This window comes from Zonotrichia albicollis, chromosome 13 (genome assembly GCF_047830755.1).
Source record: "Zonotrichia albicollis isolate bZonAlb1 chromosome 13, bZonAlb1.hap1, whole genome shotgun sequence".
Classification (NCBI taxonomy): Eukaryota; Metazoa; Chordata; class Aves; order Passeriformes; family Passerellidae; genus Zonotrichia; species Zonotrichia albicollis.
Window position 1 is genome coordinate 1,989,286 of NC_133831.1, and position 22,067 is coordinate 2,011,352.

A 22,067-nucleotide genomic window follows, 5' to 3' on the forward strand; every position below is an offset into this window, starting at 1 on the left:
AAGGCAGCATTTCTTATTTTTAAGACCCCACCCCATGTTTTTGATTGTGTTATAAGTAAATTAGGGACCTACACAAGGTTAAAAGGAAACACCCCAGGATCCATAGGGACCAAAAGCAGGGAAGAGGCCTCCAGACTGGCATTTTCTCTGGATAAGGTGATCTCATGTTCTTCCAGCTCTGATACACAAAACAAGTGTGTGGAGAGACTTTTATCTCTGGAAAAAAATAACTTTGCTTTCTGATAACATCAAAAAAGCTCCCAGAATAGGGGAAAAATTGAGGAAAAAACTGAAATACTATAAAAACCTGGAAAATAATTAATAGATTTTTCTGTGCTTTCATAATAACATTCACTTGGGTAACCATAAAAAGCGATTATTATGGTAATAAAAGGATGAATAATTTATTATGAATCCCAGACAAACTGTTCCCTTCCAGAATTCTAAGAAGACTCCATGCATATGAAAATCATCTCTTAAATGTCTGTGTTTGCTGTAGCCATGGGGCCAGAAAGGTCTTCCATGGGTTTATAGGATTGATTTTCATTTCCAAAACTCTTCTTAGGAGTTAAAATGGGAATATAAACCTGATCACGTCGGAACCTCAATGTGCAAGTTGTAACTTGTGTTCCCATTTACTCAGCTCAGGGATCAGTTTTGTCTGTTGCATTTCCAGACACAAATTTGGGAAAGGGGATTCATGTGCAATTCAATCAAACTGGCATTTCCTCAACACACAGAACTTGATATCCAAAATACTGCTCATAACTTTTGTTTGCAGCAGCATCCAGAACTGAAAGGGGCTTTTGTATGGACTGACCCTCCCAGAGACTGTAAACTGTCAGAAACAGGGAAGACAACCAAATAAATCCAAATAATAAATCTGAAATCCAAGAGGGGGAACTTTTCACCACCCAGAGCTGAAAACACTGCAAACAGACCTCAGTGTTAATGAAAAAATTCCCAACAAAGCACAAACCCACAAAATACTGGGATTTCACCAGACTAGGGCTAGACGGGATATTGGGAAGGAAAACTTCCCTGGGAGGGTGGGGAGAGGCTGGGATGGAATTCCCAGAGAAGCTGTGGCTTCTCCATTCCTGGCAGTGTCCCAGGACAAAGCTTGGAGCAACCTGGGACAGCAGAAGGTGGAACTGGATGCGCTTTAAGATCCTTTCCAACCCAAACCCCTCCATGATTCCATGGATAACCCAGCAGTTCCCAGCTCAGGGAACCAAATACATCCCCTCTCCACACCTGCCCCAGGCAGGAGGCTCCACAGAAGCCCTGAATTCCAACAGCAAGGAGCAGAGAGCAGAACTGCAGCTCCTTCCAAAGCAAACAGCCATAATTCAGGATTTGAGACTTCCCAAAGCACCGATTGAAAAGAGCAGGAGCTCTTTCCTAATAAAGCCCAACTGCCTGGTCTGGGTTTCCCAGCTGCTCCAAGTGCACACAATCTGGAATTAAACTCAGCTAATCTAAACCATGAACATGAACCATCCCTTGGTTAGATCTGCAACCCTCTGCTTCCAGCCCCAGATCGTTTTCCCCGAGTTCAAGACCAACAAATAAACCTCCAGAAAGAAAGAGGAATTGTGGCAGTGTCTCGTGCAGCCTGCTATTAAATAAGTCCTCACACAAACCATAATAAAATTCAATTTACTGGACTTTGTAAAACGTGATTCCCCACCTTGATAATTAAAAAGATACTGTAATAAAAGTCTTTAGTCCTCATGTGCTGCACATTTGTTCCCATCTGATTTTTATCTGCGCAGGGGGATTAAAAGAACATGGAATTGCTGGTGCAGCCTTTGCGTGCAGGCACAATGTCAGGGAGATAATTCTGGTGTCACAAGAAATTCAGAGTTCGGGCCTCAGCAGCTCAGCATGGACCACCACAGCCCAGCCCAGCACCCTGTGGCATCAGCTGGGCTTCCCTGAACAGAATATCCCAAATTTTGGCACCTCCCTTGCTCAGGACAGTGGGATTAGTGCTGCCTTTCCACTCTGGAGTCAGCACCAAGCTCAGAGCAAATTTGGAATTAGTTAACAAGAGAAGCAGGGGTGCAGCACCAGCCCTTCCCATCCAGGTTTGCCAATGCCCAGGATCCTCCTGCCTGCTTTCCAAGAGAAAAATGGGAAACTGCTTGACTCAAACTGAAAAATGTGCACACTAAATCATTTTCCCTAACTTGAGCAGGACCAGAAGGACAATTCCCTCCCAGCTGAAATCCCACAGTTCGCCTGAGCAGTCTCTTGTTCTCTTAGCATCATCTTGGGGCACAGCACCAGCATTCCCAGGGATTTTTCCTGGTTTATTTGCCCCTTTTGACCCAGATTCTCCAAACCAGTTGGGGTTCCAGCCCCACTCACAGCCACGCAGATTCCTCAGAGCTGGTTTGGATCCAGCTCCTCTGCAAGGCCAGAGCTTCCACAGGTTGGTTTGGGTCAAAGGGACGCAGCCCTTGGAATGAGAATTTCCATTGTTCCACTAATCTCGGCCAAAAATCAAGAAATGCTTGGTTGTTTCCCCCAGCACGCTGGGGCTGTGAGCAGAGGAGGCTCCATGAGGGTCACTCTGGAATCTCCATCCTCACAGCCAGGAACTGATCAGGAATTGTGCTGGAAGCAAAACAGGATCAACCACAGGGAAACGCCACCAAGGACAACCACAGAAATTTGGGATCATTTGGGTTGGAAGGGACATGAAAGGTCATCCAGGCCAACCCTTCCCAGCAAGATCCTAAAGATGTCAGACAGTGCTCCAACCTCATCCACATAGACACCATCTCTGGTTGAGGCAATTCCAGTTCCTGACTTCCCTTGGCTGATCCAAACACGGGATCTCAGCCCTTGGAGTGAGCACAAAGGGAACCTGAGTGCAAAATAGAAATCCTCCATCCGAAAACATCCCCTTCCTAAAACCCAGGCACACACACCCAGCCTGAGCAGGGTCTGCACTGGCTGGTTATTGAACATGCATTCTCCACCTCAGGACAGGCTCCATCCATCCTGCTGGAAAACACCCCCAAATCACAGGGAGAATCAGGCAAAAATCACTCTCCTGAAGCAGGAGGCAGCATGGGTAAAGCAGCATTACAAAGCTCTCCAAAAGTCTAAGTTTTACCAGAGGAATTATTTTTTAAATCTGCTCAGAAAACACACCCCCAAATCAAGTTAATTCCCAGCACAGGTTGTGCTACAATCCCAAAGAATATTAATTTGTAGGTCCATTCATTATGGGAGCAGCCTAAAAGCACTGAAGCATTTTTATTTCACATATGGGCCTGGAATGAAGCTGATTTCTCCATATTTACCCAGACATAAAATAACATCTGTCCATAGACCAGACAAAGCTCCAGGCTGGATAACTTCACCCGGATAAATCCCAAACTTAGATCATGCAAGGAGTAGCCAAGAGTAAAACATGAGAATAAATGAGAATAAACCATGAGGAGCAGCACTGCCACAGGCTGGAAAGGCAGATCCTGGAGCTCCTTTCCAGCCTCAGTGATCCCATGAGATCAGGAATGGGATTTTATTATCCCAGCCAGTGATGGAGCAACTGGGCTGGACTGGGAGGCTGTGCCCAAAGAGCAGCACAGGAGAGAGGACACAGGTTTGGAATCTCCAAAATCTCTGGCAAAACAAGGATTTGAACCTCACTGAGCACTTCAAACACTCCCACTGCAGAGACAAACAATGATGGGAAAAGCCAAACCAAAACCCCCCAGAAATGCAAATATTCATGGTGGGTTTTCTCTTTTGGGATCATTCTGAAATTGGGATCTACACCTTAAGCCTGAGCTCAGCTGCTGCCAGACAGAGCAATCTCTGCCAGCTTCAACATCAAAATAAATTAAAATAGAGCTGTTAGGCTTTTTCCCAATTAGAATAAGAATAAAAAATAGTGTATTGAACTATAAAGTATTTTAAAAAAGCTAATTCATTTACATAATTTAAAACCTCAGTCACAAAAATCTTTAGAGAGAGAAAAGAGAGGAAAAAATACAAATAACAACCTATGCACACAGATCAGGCTGAATTCCTAGGGCACACTCCAGAATTGAGGAGGAGTTTGGGAGGGATTGCAGCTCGCAGCCCTGTCAGCACACGAGAGGGCACTGTTCTGTAGGCTCAGCTCAAAGCCATCCCTGCTCCTGAAATCCATCCCTGGGCTCAGGGAGCCGCTCTGGACAATCCCACCTGGAGCCAGAGGTGGATGGAATCAGCATCCTCAACTCCTGCCAGGCCATCCTTCCCCTCCCTGCCCAGCAGCAGCAATGTTTGGGCAGGGAATGATGATAATCAAAGCACTTTTCTTGCCCCAGTTACCAAAGGTCTCATTTTTCAGCATTATGAGACAGGAGCTGACTCAGGACAAGGATTTTGGTTTTGTTTTATTCCTGGGGGCATCAATCAGGTGTGATGGAGATTCAGGGTCTAAAAACCTTCAGGAGACTCCCAGGTCCAATCCAGGAAGGGAAAGTTATTTAAATTCAGCCCAATATTTAAGGTTTAAACAATGTGATCAATAAACTCAGCCTTACAAGAGAGGAGCCCATTCAGGACAAGTTATTTTTTTGGTGGTGGCATCTGCCTTGGATAAATCAGGTGTGATGGAGATTTCACATGGCATAAAAACCTTCGGGACACCCCACATCCAACCCAGGAGGGAGAATTCATTCAGATTTAGCCCAGTATGTAATGTTTAAACAAATGAATCCCAAAACTTGGATTAAATCCCCTGGCAAGTAACTGATTGGAAATTCAAGTGACGCTTCAGGGCCTCCAATCTGTGATTCCAAGAGGTGCCAACACCTCAGGATGCAGCAGGAGAAGGGTTTTGGCCAAAAAAGCAAATTAACCAACAGGTGTAACAGAGTTCCAAAGCCCCACACTGAACCCTGCTGAAATCTGCTCCTTTCAGAAATTCCACATCCACCTTGTGCCACCAGACTGCCACACCTGTCATTGCACTTCTGCCCTCTGAGCCCAAAATCCTGGTGTTCCCCACATCCTGCCTGTTCCTGCAGCTCCCCAGCAGCCCATAAATAATGAAATTATTTCAGACACACTCAGCCCCGCTCTCAGCTCCTGTGCTTCTCCTGCAGCACGTGCTGACAGATGCCACATTCCTGCTGCTGCAGGGCTCCTGGGAAAGCACAGGCAGACAGGAACAGGAGGGAGGCAGGAAATTGCTCTGTTTGGGATAAAAAGAAACGTCTGCACAGCTCCTGTGAGGACAGCAATGCTCCCACTGAGGCACAGGGAGCTGGGCCCCCAGATTCCATTTCCTGCCCCCCAGAGCAGCTGATTTCCCTCCCATTCCCATGAAAGATTTTCAAATCTTGGAGCTAAGTGACAAAAAAATTGATCAATCCAATCATCCTGGCTGCTTTTTGGGGGCTTTTTTCCTCTTTCTGAGCTGGATGTTATTTGGAATTGGGCATCACCAGCCCACTGTGGCAGCCTGGCACTGCCACCCCAGGGGCCACAGCCAGCTCAGGGCAAACCCAGGAAACCACTCAGCCCCTTTTTGGTTTTTTAGAACACCCCCAAGAACCCCTCAGCCCCTTTTTGGTTTTCCAGAACATCCCCAAGAACCACTCAGCCCCTTCTTGGTTTTTTAGAACACCCCCAGGAATGACTTCACCACTTTTTCTTTCTCAGAGCAACTCCAGGAACCCTTCTGCCAGTTCTGGTTTTCCAGAACATCCCCAGGAACCCCTCAGCCACTTTCCAGGTTTTCCAGGACATCCCCAGGAACTGCTTTGCCCCAAAAAGTCTTCACAGCCAAATAAATTTCGCAATTAAATCCCTCCTGCAAGTTCTGAGCTGATGGCCCTGGGGAGGCTTCTCCCAGCTTCCACAGCCTGGAGGTGCTGCCAGGCCAGCAGAGCTGTGTCCCCAAGGCCACCCTGCACTCCTGGAACACCAATTCCTTGTCCTTGGGCAGCCTGGGAGGTTCCTGAGCTCCTCACAGGGCTCAGGAGCTCACCCCCTGTGCCACACTGAGGGATGGTCACTCTCCCAATCCCACCCAGCTGTGACCACAGGGATCTGCTCAGCTCCAAGGGCTCTGAACCTGACTTTTCACAGCGCTCTGCCCCTCCCCTGGCTAAGGAAGGCCAGAGCAGATGGATCCCAACAACCCCAATCCATGATGGACATTGTTCACATTCCAGGGGACAGCCAGAGGTGCTTCCTTTCCAGCTCAAACGATGACAAAACCAAGGGGAACACCCCCAAACTCCTCATCCTGAGTCAAGAGCTCAGCACACACAGGAGAAGCAACAACTCCTCAGCATCCTCCAATCCCATCCCAGTGGGATCACATGGAGAACATTATCTACCTCCTCTTGGAGGCACTTCACCTCCAGTCTGGAAGCAATTCAGCACAACACAGCTCATTAAACTCACTCAGGTTTATGATTAAAGCAGCAAAATGGAATTGGACTGAAAGGCAGGACAGGCACAGCACAGCCTGGAGGAAAAATGGGATTTCAGGGAGCACAGAATCACTGGGATCAATCCCCCAGCACAGGATCAGAACCAGAACTGATCATCAGTCACACAGCTGACCTGGAAATATTTTTATTCCCTGGTTTTGCTACACAAAGTCAAATATTTTCTTCCCCAAATGATTTATTTTGGGAAGTGAATAAATGGGGTTTAAGGAGGGGATTTATCACCACCGTCTGTCTCAGATGTCTGTCCTGATGGAACTCTGAACATGACAAATGGAATGGTACCTATGGAGATGTCTGGAGATTAATTAGATTGAAAGGAAAAGGAGGAAAAGAAGACACAGTTTCCTTTCAGGATTTTTCCCTAAAATCCACTGCTCATTTCAGAGCTCACAGAACAAGGCATCAAGCTGCCCTCAACTCCAAATATTCATAATATAAAAATATCCAACAACCAACTGCTTTCCTTGACCAGTGTGCCCTCTAAATATTATCTTGTGATGTCTAATGAGAGGAAACTCATTAGAGTAGTGAGCATCATCAGCTCCAAGAACTTCACTCCCTTGAGGACACACCAGGAGCCAGCACCTCATGGTGGGACTCTGCAGCCAACAAGGATCTTCCTGTGGTCTCAATCTCCTGTAAATCTCCAGGAACAACAATCCCTTCCCCTGCAATGCAAGAGGATTTTCAAGTGCATTTCTTCACAAAGCTGTGAGTCCTGAAGGGACCATGAACTCATCTGTGCTGACCTCCTGCACCTCCCCAGCAACCCCATTTCCTCACTCCCCCACTCCATAAACCCCAAAACTACATAAAATCCTAAAATGGGGGTTCTGGCTGAGCAGCCTGCCGTGCAGGGCTGGTTTGAGGAGCAGCAGGGGACAGCAAATCCTCTGTGGCACTTCCATCACAAAGGCTGGGCCGTGGCCAAGGCAGAAAGTGCTGGGGTTTCGCTTCCAGCTCGGATTCTCACTCTATCTTATCCTTTTGTTTCCAAAGTTTTCTCTTTCAAAACGATCCCAGTGCATAAATACCAAGTCACTCCATTTATTTTAGCTTTTTCTTCAGAAATGCAGTAGATTAAGAGCTTTGCAATCTCTTGCTCTCATTTTTTTTTTTTTAGCCCTTTTTTTTTTCACACTAACTTCTACATTTTGACATCCTTTGGAAAAGAAAAGTAGGACCGATTCCACATGGTTTGGTGAGGGACACGAGGCTTCCCTTCACACCCATCCCAGCACCCCAGTGACCTTTTGGGAGCTCCCAAAGGTTTTATTTATTTATTCCCTTGGCAGTGCCATGGGGAGCACCCCTGCCTCAACCCCAGCTCCAGCTGCATCCCAGCCCTTTTCATCTCCATGGGCTGAGCTTTGCAAAGCTCCCAGAGCACAGCTCCTCCATCACCACCCTGCCCTCCCCACCCAAGGCTGAGCTCCAGCAGCAGGAATTTTATCAGGACTCGGGGTCGCCAAGGAGGGGATGGAACAAGAGCAGGCCAAGCTCACTGAGCCCAAGCACCAACCTCCCTGATGAGGAGGATTTTTCTTTCAGATGTCTCAGCCAGTTTTGGATCCTTTGGTGTGGCTTCAGCCTGTAAAACACTAATTGTTCTCCTCAGATACACGGCCAGCCCTCTGAAAAAACACCCGGCTTTATTCCAGCTACCTTTGTCAAACAAATCCTTCAAGGATGAGGCAACTTTTTGCTTGACCTCCATTTAATAAGTGTCCATCAGAGCCCACATTTGTCTCCAGAACCACAACTGGAACAGTTTACTGGGGCTTTCTCCTCCCCTGCAGGAAAGCAGAGCCATCAAGGGATGCTTTACTCAGCTGTGAAGTTCAATCTGAGCATTGAAGCCACAGCTGCTTTTCCCAGGGTTCTCCAAGGAAAACAAAATTATCCATTAGAGCAGGGCACTGGGAGCAGAGAATTTGGGAGCAGCCATCACTCAGGAGCAGCTCTCAGGAGCACAGGCACTAAGTGGGAATTGCTAAATAAAGTCCTCACGTTTCATTAACAAAGAGCCCTCGGCTCCTTTATCCGGCAAATCCAGCTCTTAGGCCGAGTCATAACAATCCATAAAACTGACTCGGAGCCTTCCAGCAACTCCTGCAGCTCTGAGGAAGAAGCTGAGCAGGCAAACCCGAGTCACCACAGACAGAAACGTGTTACTCCAGCGAGAAATGAGTTACCGCGAGTCAGGGCTACCAGTGCCACCCCGTGACTCGAGCCAGGCCAGCTGCTTTCATTCCCACCCAAGACTCAACCATCAAAGGCTCCGACAAATCCCGACTCTTCCCAACTTTCTTGCCCACCCAACAGCTATAAACACCCAGTGAGCCTCTCTGGTGAGTAATGGGAACAGAATCTGTTCCGTGGCCGCGCGAGCGCTCGCCGGGGGCTCTCTGGTGGATTGGGCCTCGCGCAAACGTGCAACGTGATGTGATTTCCCACAAATGTTCCTGCCAGCGGGGTTCTGCGCTCATCCCCAGCGGCTGGGGAATAAACAAAGGAGCAAAAAACACCAGCGAGGCTCAGCGCCGGGTTTGGGATTGGAAAATATCCGCGGAGGATGAGCACGTGACGGGAGCGGGGCCGATGCACGGGATCGGCTTCCCCGTGTTGGGAAAGAGGGAGAATTGGCCTTGATTCCCTCTCCACTTCTGCAGCCTCGTTTAGGAGAGGAAACAGAGGTAACAATTCATAAACCAATAAAATCCCATCTGAAAACCATCCCAGAAATTGGTCAAGCGCTTCCCAGCCCGCCTCGGGCGCTGCGGTGCCGGCGCACGCCAGAGCTGCGAGGTGATGGAACGGGCGGGGGGCTCGGGCTGACAGGAGCATGAAAGGATTTCAGACACTCGAGCCACGGGGATGGCTCAGGTCACACATGGGGCTGCTCCTCCTGACAGGCTCCATCTGGATCAGGAGCAGCTGGGAGGAAGATTGAGTTACACAGGCACGGGGAGAGCACGACCGGAGCGGAGCGGCGGAGACGCCCAGGTGCTCATCCGGACAGAGATCCCAGGTTTTCCAAGGCCTCCATGAACCTCCAGTCCCTCTGCACAACAAAATCCCCATTTCCAAGGCCCCTCACCATGAGCTCTGGGAACAACTGAAACAAAGATCCTGGATTTTCCAAGGCTCCGTGAACCCCTCAATTCACTCTGTACAAGGATATCCCTGTTTTCAAGGATCACCACCTTCAAACTTCACCATGAGCTTTGGGAAGAACCAGAATAAAATTCCCAGGTTTTCCAAGGCCTCCATGGACCTTGATTCACCCTGCATAAAAATATCTCTGTTTTCAAAGGCCCTCACCACACTATGCAGGAGCAACAGGGAGTAAAGATCTTGGGTTTTCCAAGGCCTTCAAGAATCTCAATTCACTCTGCACAATATCCCTCTTTTCCAAGGTTCCATCACCTCTTCCTGTAATCAGAATCTGAGATGCCAGGGAGCAAAATACGGAGCCCAGACCACCAGAAGTAAAATTCAAATGCAAGCACAGCACAAATATTCCAGCATTAAAACCTTTGGAAGTGGCATTCAACAAGAAAACAGCACAGAAATGCAATGAAAGAAATAAGAAACGCAGTACCTGGTGCAGGTGTTCAGGAGGGGAATTCTCACAGTGTGGAGTCAATAATCCTGCCTGGGAAAAGAGAGAAGGAAAATTAATATTCTGATAAAATTTAAAATAAAGATCTTTTCTAATTGAACAAAATAAAGATAATTCATTAAAGCTGTCAACACTTAGATTTACTGATTAAGTAGTAGAGACTTTGGAGTATTTTTCTTTACACCAGGGACTTCTGATAATAAGAATAATAATTTTGAATTACTACTAATAGTTAATTATTATTAATAATTCTGCCTTCTTTTATTCTCCAGAAATAGTTCACTCTAACACATAAGAAGCTTGGAAAAAAAACATGGAACAGTCTCAAAGGAATCCTTTCATAGGGAAGTTACATGGACAGGTTCCTCCAGCAGCTGATTCCTTCATACACAAAATCAGGGAATTTTTTGGTAGTACAAATATTAGGAATAGCCACACATCCCATTTACTCCACAGAACTCTGGAAAAACCTTCAGGAAAGACCATTTTATTTTCATTTTCTCAGTTAAAAAAAATAAAATCAACAGTTAAACACCTAACACTTCAGGACATGCTGGGCCTCAATGATCCTAAATGTCTTTTCCAATCTAAATGATTCTGTAATTCCATTCTTGTCATTCCCAGTGATCTCCATTGGCACTGATGGCTTAACAATCAACCAGGTTCATTAGAGCAGCAAGAAAAAGGTCCAAAACGCAAATGCCACTAAAACCCCAATAAATCCTCATCCATTAGAGCCAACATTGGCATTTCCTGCCTCTCAAGTGAGGGGACACATCCCTGGAATGTTCCAGGGCAGGATGGACGGGGCTGGGAGCACCCTGGGATGGTGGAGGTGTCCCTGCCATGGCAGGGGTGGGACTGGAGGAGTTTTGAGGTCCCTTCCCACCCAAACCATTCCATGATCTCACCCAGAACCACAGCTCTTGGGAAACGAGCCAGAATCCCCCTCCATTCCCTCATTTATTACAAATCCATGATTTTTTGGAAACAGCTCCTGATTTCTGAGCGTTCAGGGCTGGCAGAGCTGCAAACCCTTTGGACTCAGAGCATCCATGGGGGAATCCCCACCGAGCTTTGCTCCACACCCATGCAGGGAACACTGAGAGCAGGACAGCTCCTACCAGGCTCACAAACACACCCAGAGGGGAACGTGCCTCCCAATCCCTGCTGAGCACCAGGGAATTCCCTGTCACAGCATCCATGGCAAAGCTGCTGCACAACAAACAACACAAAGCATCCCCTCAAATCACGGCCAGCGGCTCAGAATGCTCCAAGGAACGCTCAGGATATAAATATTTATGGGGCTTGATGAACTGCAGCCCTGCACTAATGAAAGCAAGGCTGGAGAAATGGGCCTGGACTGTCCTCTGCCCAAAAGGAGGAGGATTGGAGTGTAAATGTTCCTGCTCCATGAAACAATTCCTGCTCCACGGCAGGGCCAGCACACAGGGCACACCAACAGCAGGGGATCTTCCCCTGGAGCTGCAGAGGGAACCCAGCCAAGCTGGGCCAGCAGTGCCCAGGTGTGCAGATGTCACCAGGACACCTGGACTGGGCTAATCCTGAGCACAGCTGGGATTCCAACCCCATTTCCCTCGGTTTGAACCTTGTCCAAGGCACAGACAGGGAGGAAAACCCTTCTGGGAAGGGGGATGGCACCCAGGAGGTGAGCACAGGGAATCCTCCTGCACGGGGTCAGCAGGGAAGGACAGGATTCCTCCCTTCTGTCCTGCTCAGGTGAGACCCCACAGCAGCTCCAGCTGTGGGAACTCCCACATCAGGACATGGAGCTGCTGGAGTGAGTCCAGAGGAGGCCAAGGAGATGCTCTGGAGCCAGGCTGGGAGAGCTGGGGGTGTTCAGCTGATCCAGGAAGAGCTCAGAGCCCTTCCAGGACCTAAAGGGGCTGGGGACAAGGGATGGAGGGACAGGACACAGGGAATGGCTCCCACTGCCAGAGGGCAGGGCTGGATGGGATATTGGGAAGGAATTGTTCCTGTCAGGGTGCCCAGAGCAGCTGTGGCTGCCCCTGGATCCCTGGCAGTGCCCAAGGCCAGGCTGGACAGGGCTTGGAGCACCCTGGGACAGTGGAAAGCTGGGAACGCTCATGGCAGGAGCTGGACTTGAGGACCTTCAGAGATCCTACCCAAGCCATTCCATGATTCAGCCATTGGGGATCCCCTGATCAAACCCACCATAATTCCCATGTCCAAAATTCCATCCCAGTTCCAGGATAAGGAGGTGGCACCTTCAGGAAGCCAAACCCCCCCTCAAGGCCCTGGGAGAGTCCTGAGTGCAGAATTGCAGCTGTGAGCAGCACCAGCCCTCAGTGCTGCACACTCCCACAGGGAACTCTTGCAGACACCCTGCCCAGTGTTATCCAGGAATTCCATAAAAACATGGAATTTTCCTTTCCCATTGCATTCCATCCCCCCTCAAAAACAACCTCGATAAGAAATGTCTGCCTTGAACCCATGGGAATTTCAAAGAGGAAAAGCTGCTCATCCCAGGAAATGTTTCCTCCAGAGTCTCCCAGGTGTCTGATAAATTCATGGATTCTCCCAGCTGGATCATAAACTCCTCCTGAAACTCCTCCAAAAGGATCAGGGAGTGAGATCACAAAAAAACCAACCCAACCATGTGGCAGCAGCTCTGGCCTCGACGGCTTTCCAAGGAAATCAAAGCTCCCTGCACGTTCCACTTGCTCTGGATGCACTCTGGGAACAATCAAAGCCACATTTGGTGGCATTCAGCTCCACCTCAGCCACTCCAGCAGAATTTAGGTCAGCCTGACCCTCCCAGGATGAGCTTCCCAAGGGATTCAGGATCAAGGCAGGGCTTTTATAGAGCAGCTGGCAGCCAGCACCTCCCACAGCTCCATCCTCTCCCAAAGCCTCCACGAGCCAAGAGTTACACTTGGAAAAGGCTCCGAGCCCCTTGGAAAAACGAGGCTGTGCCCTCATGCAGAGGGAAGGATGCACCTGCACTTCCCCATGGCACAACCAGCACCCCAGGGTCCTCTCCTGCCAGGTGGGGACATTCCAGCCCCTGCAGGAGCCACCGGCTGTGTTTGCACCGTCCCCATTTCAAGCAGGGAATCAGGCACAGGAAGTTTTCTGTGGCACTCGATTTAAGCAGGACCATCTTTGCTGGCTGGGAGGGAAGCTTTTCATCCCAGTTTTTTTGGGATTAGGGTTCAGGACATGGTTCCTCTTGGCTGCATGGAAGGAACTTGATGTTTTCTGCCCAAACAATCCAAGGGGATGGGATTAATTCTGGCAATATTTGGTGGAACAGAATCCCAGGTCCAGCATGATCCCTCAGCTGCCTCCAGAGGGATGGAGGAGGCAGAGTGGTGGGAGGGGGAGCCTTTCCTATCCAAAAACCTCATGTTTTGACTCCATTCCATTCCAAAAAGGGAAAAAAACTCCAACACCAGAGGAACAAACCCTCAGCCTCCAAGGTCTTGTTTTCATTCCTGTGTGGAACTCAACCCCTCTGGCTCTGTACAAAGCCCAGATTTTGTTTTCTGGGCATTTTTAACTTTCCCTCCACCAGCACTCCCATCCCATACAGGTGGAGCTCCCTGCAGGAGGGATTGCTCATCCAGGGATCAGTTACCTGTTTTCCACAGGGATACAAAACCCTCGGGTTCTAAAGACAATTCCTGAATTTCAGCCTCTATAAAGACAAAAGAATTCCAGGAGAACCCTGTCCTCCCTTCCTGCAGCTTCACCTGGCAAAACTGGGATCCAGCTCCATCCCATCAGAGCCCCCAGCCCCCCAAAACCAAGGATCAAGGAGCTGCATCCACATTCCCACCCTGGATTTAGCAAACTCTTGCCCATTTGCATCATTCCATGCCCATTTTGTGGGTTTATTCCACATCTCCCTGATGCAGGATCTTCTCCAGAGCCTGCAGTTTTTCCCTGGATGAGCCATTTATCTCCAAACCCAAATAAAGAACATTTTTAGGCCAGGCCAATGCATGGGAAAGATGCACTTTGAGTGAACAGCTTGAATTAACGAGCCAGTAAAACTTAAATTGACCTTTTTGTAGTTCCTGGCATTAAAGGGAGCATCAAACTTCCCCTTTTTTTGCTGGAATGGCAGAAATGGGTGCATAGAGCTCAGTTATGGTATCAAGTGATGCATTTCAGGTTTGCTGTCAAACAAATAGAGATAAAACCCCCCTTTTCTCTAGGAGAGCCTTTTACTGACTGATAACCAGGATAATTAGATTTTAACTGGGCTGCCCACAAAGAAGCAGCATTCCAACCATCCCCTGCCGCCTTCCCAGCTCAAAAGGCTTTGCAGGGAGAAGCAGGAACCATTAAATCCCCATTTCAACAGAATCCTTGTGTTTCCCAGAGCGAGGCCATTAAAAGATGCACTGATACCTCCAGGATTGGGTTCCTCCATTTGGGGAAAATGGGATGGTCATTTATCAGGGCTGTGCTGCAACCTGATCCGAAATAAAACCCATTTATTTCCACATTTGCTCCAGCTGAGGCCGGGATGCTGAGCCAGCTGTGCTGCAGATGTGCAGCTCCTGCACCCCTGGCAGTGCCCCCAGTGCCACCCTGGGCTTTTGGGGGCTCTTCCTGCACATCCCAGGGGAAATTTGGTCTCAGAGGGGTTTGGAAAAGGTGCCAGGACCTGGATGCACACAGGATGAGCCAGGTCCTGCCCGTCCCCAGCTCTTCATTCTCCACTTCTCTCCCTGAGAGCCCCGAGTGCTCCAGGTGTTCATAAATTGAATTTTCAGCTTCCAGGATGGCACTGCACCCTCCCAGCCAAGGATGGGGTCAAATCCCGGGCTCATTTCACCCAACCCAGCATAGCTACTGCCCCTCCCTCCCTTGGGGACAGCATTCCCAGATCTCTGCCTCCAGCAGCAAAGTCCTGCACCAAACGTGGCATTTTTACTTGTCCCCCCTCAAAAATTTTTAAAATTTTCAGTTAGGAGGGAAATGGGTGCTTTGGGATAAAGGGGCAGAATTTTCCAGTTAGGAAAACAAACCAGCCCAGCCATCCCCACTTCCTAAAGCAGATGACAACCATGGAGGCATCAGCTCCTGCTTCCCCATTCCACGGCTCCCATCCCAGTTTCCTCCAGTGCCAATTCCCAAATCAGTGCCCTCTTCCCACCAGCAGCCCCTGAAAAAACCAGATTTTTCCCCCTAGGAAATCTCTCCCTTTTTTCCCCTAGGAAAAGGGACGGATACAAGCACTTGCTGCAGAGGTTCAAGAGTGCAGCCAAAAATTCCAGGACCTCTAAATCAGGTTTATGAAGCTCTTCAAACACCTGACAGGTGAAGGCAAGCCCACAACTGAATCAGAGGCTCTCAAAAAAAAAAATTAAAAAAAATTTTAAAAGCCGAGCTCAGCTGCTCTTTAATCCTAGAAATATTCAGACCCTGTGGACACGTAAAGGAGCTTTAAAACTCTCCTGGTACCCAGCACAGCCCGGGAAGGATCCCAGGCAAGGCACGGGGCTGTTTTTCCCTTAATTAGCCCCAAAGTGGCGGCACCTGCGCAGCCCGGGGGGTTAATTGGTTGATTAGTTAATGAGCGGGGCGGGGCCGCTGATGAGCCCGAGCGGTTCCAGCTGGGAGCGGAGCACGCTCAGCTGGGCAAGGAAAGCAAAAGCGACTTTCAGACAAAAGGGAGGAAAAGCATCCCAAGGCCGAGAGAGGCATGGAAATCTCGCAGCCGCTTCGGAGGCTCTGGCTCAGCCCCAGGCGCTGCTTTTCCTGCACAATTCACAAGGACTCCGCTCCAGAGGGAGCACAAAGCGCTTTTTGTTCCCCTTGTCCAGATGTGAGAGCGGGGGAAGCCGGAGCGGGGCAGGTCGGGGTGGCACAGCCTGGGATGGAGCCCCCCAAAAATCCCAGAGTGCGGGGGAAGCATCCGAACAAACCCAGAGAGCAGGACGGGTTCGAATTCGGGGCTTTATTGCAATAATAATAATTAAAAAGAGGATTTTTAGCGGCAGAATACTGTGTCGTTCCAAAGGGGAGCAGAGGGAGAGCACAAACCCCCCAAAATTCGGATTTCAGGGAGGCTGCTCAGGCGGAGCTCACGGGACGCAAGGAGAGGAATAAAAACAGCAAAACCCAGCCCAACAACAGCCAAATACTCATTACAGCTAAAATCGGTTAAAAAAGGGGGAATAGGAGGAAAACCAGCCGTACCTTGGGGTGCCAGCGGAGCACAGGAGCAGCAGGGATGAGGTTTGGGACAAAAGGAGAGGAAAGCGGAGCAGGGAGCATCCCGTGAGGCAGGAATGGTTTCCATATCCTGAGCCTTCCCAGCCCCAGGGCTGAGGGGTTGGCACCGAACCCTGCTCCGAGCGCCGGGGAAGGAGCGGGACGGGCTCTGCATCCCACACAGAACCCGGCACGGCTCAGCCTCCCTCCCAAACATCCCGGGAAATCCCAAATCCAGCTCCAACAGAGGCGGCTTGGGGACACAGAGGGGACAGAGAGCTCAGGACAAAGCGGGGACACAGAGGGGACACACAGCTCCCTGCCCTACTACGGACACAGAGGGGACAGAAACCTCACGGACCTGCTGGGGACACAGAGGGGACAAAAAGCTCCCTGACCTGCTGGGACACAGAGACCTCATTGACCTGCTGGGGACACAGAGGGGACAAACAGCTCACTGACCTGTCGAGGACAGAGCACACACCCCTCAGTGCTGAGCTCCGGTGCTGGAAGATGCCCAAAGTTCCAAAAATAGGCGACAAAATTTCCATGGCGCCTCATCCCCCAAATCCAGGTGGTCGCCAAGACCGCGGCAGCCCCTTAGGAAGGGGGAAAATCTCCTCTAATTTACTTACTGGCCCTAAAAACTCAAGAATGAGGAATAAACGCCACCAAAAGCTCTTCCCGGAGCAGAACCAGAACTTCTGGGCGGTTTTAGTCCCGCAGGCAGGTGGGAAATGGGCTGGGCGGGGCTCGCCCGTCCCAATCACCCCATAATCACCCCAATTATCACCCCAATCACCCCGTAATCACCTGCAGCTGCTCTGGGCGGTGATGGCCGCACCTGGGCAGCGCTGGGCACCTGCAGGGAAGGGCATTGGCTGCTCCCATCCCGATCCCAGAGCCCTGCCCGGAGCTGTTCTCTCCAGGGATGGGTTCCTTGTCCTTCCTCAGGGAGCTGAGCAGCTCCAGGGATGCTCTGCTCCTCCCAGCCTTGCTCACGGAATCCCTGGCTGGAATTATCCCGTTTTCCAGGGGTTTTCTCCCAAAAGAAGGGGAAAAGGATCATCCCATACCATCCCTGCCATGGCAGGGACACCTCCCACCATCACACGTTGGTCCAAGCCCTGTCCTGGAAATAAATTTGGAGTAAACTGACTGAAATGCAGGAATTTCATGGGCATAAAAGTAACACCACTCATTCCAGCAGAGAATATTCCTGTGGATTGTCCCAGCTGAAATCCTCCCCTTACCGGGAACTTGAGCTCCTCATTTCTGTGCTGGGAGTGACTGGGCTCTGTAAAATCTGCCCAAACTCAGGGAAATGGCATTTCCAGCATCCACAGGTTTGTCTGGAATGTTGTTGGGTAAAGTTACAAAACACAGCCCTGCTCTGCAGCTGAAAGTTTGGAGAAAAAGTTCCAAACAGAGAAAATACAAATTTTTTTTTAATGTGTGAACAGCTTCACCTCCCAGGGTCAGTGCCACAGACTGTGCTGATGGTGTGGCAAGAATTCCAAGGGAATTCCATGGGAAAAATGGAGGTTTTCAGTATCGAAACCATCCCACTCCCAATTTCTCAGCAGGGTCCTCAACCCTCCATCCCTGCTGCCTCCTTGGAGAATCCCCAGCCTGTCCCTGTCAGGAGGGTTTTCCTTGGATCAGCTGTGGCAAAATTGAAAGGAAGAGAAGAAAAGCTGAGCTGGAGGAGGAGGAGGAGAAAAGGCTTTTTCAGGCACCAGGGATTTTCCAAGCTCCAAAGGCTCCAGAGCTTTGCCCACCCAAATCCCAGTGTCTTCCCCCAGTGCATCCCAGTGTAATTCCGCGGGAGCTCTGCCTCATCCTCCTCCTCCCTTTCCAGGTGGAAATATCTCTGTGGGATGACACAGCTCTGGTGTGGATCCAGCTCTCCCTCCTCCCCTGGGGACAGCCAGGGATCCACCAGCAGTGGCAGCCAGCAGACAAAACACCCTGCTGGAAGTTTGGGAAGCACAAGTGGGATAGCAGTGACTGGTGTGGGCTTCTGCCAGCTCTGGAGCCTGCAGAGGTGAGAAAACAAACAAACAGCAAAGGGAGGAGCTCTGGTGTGAGAGCAGAGTGGGGCTGGGGGAGATTTCCAATTCCATCTGCCCTTGGATAAAGGCAGATAATGAAATACCTCTGGAATGAGGAAAAATGTTCCCAATGTGATGGAAAAGCTGTTAGCAGGGGGCAGCAGCTGCAGGGGTTTTATCTCCCTCGCCAGGACAAAGGTTCATTAATCATCTGGCACTGCTTTATGCACCCATCTTATCTCCCCAGAGCTCCTGTGCTCCCTCCCAGGACACCCTGGAGCAGCACTGGAATATTGATTCCTGCTCTTGTGTCCATGTTCTTCTCTGGATGATGGGAACACGGGCATGGCTCTGCCCCAAAGTGCACCAGAGCATTTGGGATGAAACTGGAAAATCCTTTGAATAATGAGGAAAAATCACCCAGTCATGGGATGGGGGGAAGGGACCTTAAAGCTCATCCAGTCCCACCCCTGCCATGGGCACCTTCCACTATCCCAGGGTGCTCCAAGCCCCTCCAGCCTGGCCTGGGACATTCCAGGGATGAGGAATCCACAGCTTTTCCAGGCAACCTGTTAAAATCCAGGGCCTGCAGGAAGGTGGATACAAGGCTACAAGCAGGAATGAAGCCAGAGCTGCCCAAAATCCCTTTTCTCTTGGGAAGGTGTTGCCAGACCTTTGGAGAACACAGCTGGTGGAGACCCTGATTCTCCCTTAGCTCTGGAAAAATGGGAATATTCATCTGCCTCTCCTGGCTCAGCAGATAAGGTTCCCCAGCCATCAGCTGTTGTTTTTTATAATTTTTCCTGAATCTCTTGGCAAGAGATTCCCTTCCCTGACATCCTAAACAGGGGCTGTGCTCGTGCCTGGGTTGGGAACAGGCAGAGGAAGCCGAGTTTGAGGAATCTCAGCTGGGGAAAGCCCAAATCCCAATTTCCCATCAACCAAGCAAGCACTCGAGCCTGGCTGACACCACGAAGGAGCTGCTGAGCTCTGAGCTCAGCTGGACCTCTGTAAAACCACCCTGAGAGCACTCCCAGCAGCTTCCCAATGGGAATTGCAGCTTAGCTCCAGCCTGGAGCAGCACCAACCTGGGGAAGGGCTCTGGGCTGGGGGTCACAGCCATGAGCAGGATCCAGGGATGGAATCCCAGCAGGATCCAGGGATGGAATCCAGCAGGAGCAGTGGGATGGAATCCAGCAGGACCCAGGGATGGAATCCCAGCAGGACCCAGGGATGGAATCCAGCAGGAGCAGTGGGATGGAATCCAGCAGGATCCAGGGATGGAATCCCAGCAGGACCCAGGGATGGAATCCAGCAGGAGCAGTGGGATGGAATCCAGCAGGACCCAGGGATGGAATCCCAGCAGCATTCAGGGATGGAATCCAGCAGGACCCAGGGATGGAATCCCAGCAGGACCCAGGGATGGAATCCAGCAGGATCCAGGGATGGAATCCCAGCAGGACCCAGGGATGGAATCCAGCAGGATCCAGGGATTGAATCCAGCAGGATCCAGGGATGGAATCCCAGCAGGACCCAGGGATGGAATCCAGCAGGATCCCGGGATGGAATCCCAGCAGGACCCAGGGATGGAATCCAGCAGGACCCAGGGATGGAATCCAGCAGGATCCAGGGATGGAATCCAGCAGGATCCAGGGATGGAATCCAGCAGGATTCAGGGATGGAATCCAGCAGGATCCAGGTATGGAATCCAGCAGGACCCAGGGATGGAATCCAGCAGGATCCAGGGATGGAATCCAGCAGGATCCAGGGATGGAATCCAGCAGGATCCAGGGATGGAATCCCAGCAGGACCCAGGGATGGAATCCCAGCAGGAGCAGTGGGATCAGGGCTGGGATGGGCACAGGCTCTGGGGAAAGGCTGGAGAAGAGCCAGTGGGTTAAACAGAAACCCTCTTTGCCTGATAAATGATTCCTGTGGAAACACCAAAGGGGATGAGCTGAACATAGAATGGATGGCAGGGCTGGGAGGTGACCACCAGAGTGATGACCACCACACTGGTGACCATCAGACCTCCTGAATGATCCCAGCAGGAGTCTGAAGCTGGTTTTGGAGCACTGGGGATCACTGGGTGGGATGGGGGTCACTGAGTGGGATTGGGATCACTGGGTGGGATTTGAGTCGCTGTTCCATGGGACAGCAGTGGCACCACATCCACGCCGATGTCACCGCTCTGCTGGGAGCACCCAGAGCTGTCCATGAGTGACAGGAAGGCCTGGAATGAAGCAGAGGGGGGAGGAGAAAGGCCGTGTTCCTGCAGGAACGACCTTCCAGGAGGTGGAGCCTGAGGAGCTCCAAGGCCTCACTCCGCGCTCGGGCCTGAACTTACGCAATGATTTATTTGCATCCTGCCCGAAAACAAATGGATGTTTTACATATTTATATCATAAGATAAAGTGATCCTGCAGCTGATCAAAGCCAGGGCAGATCTGGAGGCGATTACAGCAAGTGTTTGCTTAACTGAGGTCATGATGCACTCAGAGCGGGCGAGGCTCCGGCTCTGCTCCGCACATGTGAGCGCTCCAGGAAGGTCGGGAGAGGCCCTGGCTCCAAGGGCTGCCTGTCCAAGAGCTCCAGCAAAGCTGGACCTGGTCCTCAACCCGGCCTGGGGACAAAGGATTGGTCAAAGGGAGCAGCGTGGTGCTGTTTGTGAAATGAAATTGAGTTTGTGCCTGATGGAAGCTCAGTTTGGGTTCATTTGGAGTTCTGGAGAGGATGAGGGAGCTGAGGGGGCTGGAGAATCCTGAGGGAGCTGGAAAAGGGATGGAGAATCCTGAGGGAGCTGGGAAGGGAATGGGGAACCTTCCCCTCTTTCCACACAGCACAAACACCCGTGCCACGCTCAGGGGACAAATCCAGCCGGGATTTGCCATCCCTGGGATCTCATTCCCAGCCACATCTGGGTCCCTGCCGTCTCAGGAACACCCCCCTCCCGTTTGATGGGATGCTGAAATGAAAACCACATCCTTATCTCTGTCATCCCCCTCCCGCAGCTCATCCCTGCATCCCCGGCTCCGTCCCATTGCCGAGCATCCCCGCAGCCGGCGGGGCCCTGATCCGTCCGTGTGTCCCGGGAGGCTCCGGTGCCTGCGGCAGCCCCAGCCTTCACCGCCGAGCCGGGGATGTCAGCGGGATGCTGATAAGAGCCTCGCCCAGCTCGTTATCAGCGTGTGCGGGGCGGGATGGAGCAGCCGCAGCTGCTGCTCAGGGGGATTCCTGCAGGCTCGGCTGCCTTGGGGAACGCTGCGGAGCCCCGGGGCTGGGAAACCACAGGAATTCCTGGCGAGGCTTTCCCGGCAGTGCCAGCCGAGGGGACGCCAGGTCAGGGCTCCGAGCTGAACTCAGGGATGCTCCAGCTCTGCTGAGCATCTCCTTTTTCTCCTTTCCTCTTTCTCCTCTCCTCTTTCTCATTTCCTCTTTCTCCTCTTCTCTTTCTCCTCTTCTCTTTCTCCTTTCCTCTTTCTCCTTTCTCCTCTCCTCTTTCTCCTATCTTCTTTCTCCTCTCTTTCTCCTCTCCACTTTCTCCTTTCCCCTTTCTCCTCTTCTCTTTCTCCTCTCTTTCTCCTTTCCTCTTTCTCCTTTCCTCTTTCTCCTTTCCTCTTTCTCCTTTCCTCTTTCTCCTCTCCACTTTCTCTTCCCCTCTTTTTCCTTTCCTCTCCTCTTTCTCCTCTCCTCCTTCTC

General features: G+C 50.8%; 1 protein-coding gene across 1 annotated transcript in view; it reads right to left on the minus strand.

Annotated features, from left to right (window-relative positions):
• Positions 1 to 22,067, minus strand: part of ZNF469 (zinc finger protein 469) — a 174,156-nt gene that overhangs the window by 133,606 nt on the left and 18,483 nt on the right. Inside the window, exon 5 of the mRNA XM_074550757.1 lies at positions 10,081 to 10,134. The gene's annotated coding sequence lies outside the window, so the exon portion shown is untranslated. The remainder of the gene's footprint in view (positions 1 to 10,080; positions 10,135 to 22,067) is intronic.